This window comes from Hippocampus comes, unplaced genomic scaffold, assembly GCF_001891065.2.
Source record: "Hippocampus comes isolate QL1 unplaced genomic scaffold, H_comes_QL1_v1.1 scaffold106, whole genome shotgun sequence".
In the NCBI taxonomy this organism is placed as follows: domain Eukaryota; kingdom Metazoa; phylum Chordata; class Actinopteri; order Syngnathiformes; family Syngnathidae; genus Hippocampus; species Hippocampus comes.
In genome coordinates, this window is record NW_017842055.1 from 795876 (window position 1) to 796898 (window position 1023).

General features: G+C 47.8%; 1 long non-coding RNA gene across 1 annotated transcript in view; it reads left to right on the forward strand.

Annotated features, from left to right (window-relative positions):
- Positions 1-284: 284 nt before the first annotated feature.
- Positions 285-1023, forward strand: part of LOC109510316 (uncharacterized) — a 2696-nt gene continuing 1957 nt past the window's right edge. The window contains exon 1 of the long non-coding RNA XR_002167104.1: positions 285-1010. This is a non-coding gene — a long non-coding RNA (uncharacterized LOC109510316). The remainder of the gene's footprint in view (positions 1011-1023) is intronic.

The window sequence follows — 1023 nt, forward strand, 5'->3', positions numbered from 1 at the left end:
GCTCTGTTGTCGCTTCGGAATGTCAAAAAGTGTTTGCGGCTCCCCGTGTTATCTTTTCCGCGGAAACCGGGTCGAAATGGCTCTGAAAGATTGCCGACCCCTGATTCTAGACCCAAGAGAAGTTGGTTTTCTCAAGAGAGCTTTGTCATCCTAGTGCAGAATCAGAAGGTTGTAGTCCAGGCAGAAGGTAGTCATCTCCAGAAAATGTTAAGAGTCCACAAAAAGGTACTCGCCCCAAGAGAAGCTTGTAGGTTCTAGTCCAGGGCAAATGTTTTAATCCCCAAAAATATTTCTAGTCCCAAGAGGAGGTTCCTAACCTGTCTATTCTGCCCGACAACAAGCACCGTTTCATTGGTCCTCTAGGTGTTTGTCAATCAAGCAGTAGCGGAGGAGGAGGAAGAAGAAGAAGAGGACACACACCTTTGATGGAAGAGGATGACAACGAGGATGGAGTGTCTGTGCCTTGAGGGAGGTCGCCAAAGTGGAGTCAGCCACCCACATCACCGCCAGGGCTTGAGAGCCATGCTATCTTTTCACCACGGCGAAACATTTCTACTTAAGTAGCTCATCGCTGCTCTCATTTCCACGGGTAGGACATTCCAGCATGCCGGAGCCCAAAAAGAGCATGCTCGGGAACCTGCAGACTTGGTCGCTAAATGACCCACGTGTTGCGAATGTGGCTTTCGGGATGGAAGATATGGCACCACGAAGTCAGCAAGAAACAAAATCTTTACATGGCATCTCAAGTGCGCCGGGAGCCAATGCAAGTTCTACGTTGCTATGCTTGGCAATCTAAACTCCAAAGCAGAAGATACAAGCTGTGTTTTGCGCTGCTAGCGGGCCTATTTTCATACTTATCATCAGAAAAAGAATCGCGCTTCATTGTTGTAGCGAGAGCATCACAGTAATCAACAAATGTATCCAGTGTAGAAATAACTATCTATTCCCTATGGCCGCCTGCTTGGCAATGTTTTGCATTTGTTAACAATGCTGATGCTAGCGCAAGTCAGGTCGCATTCCCGA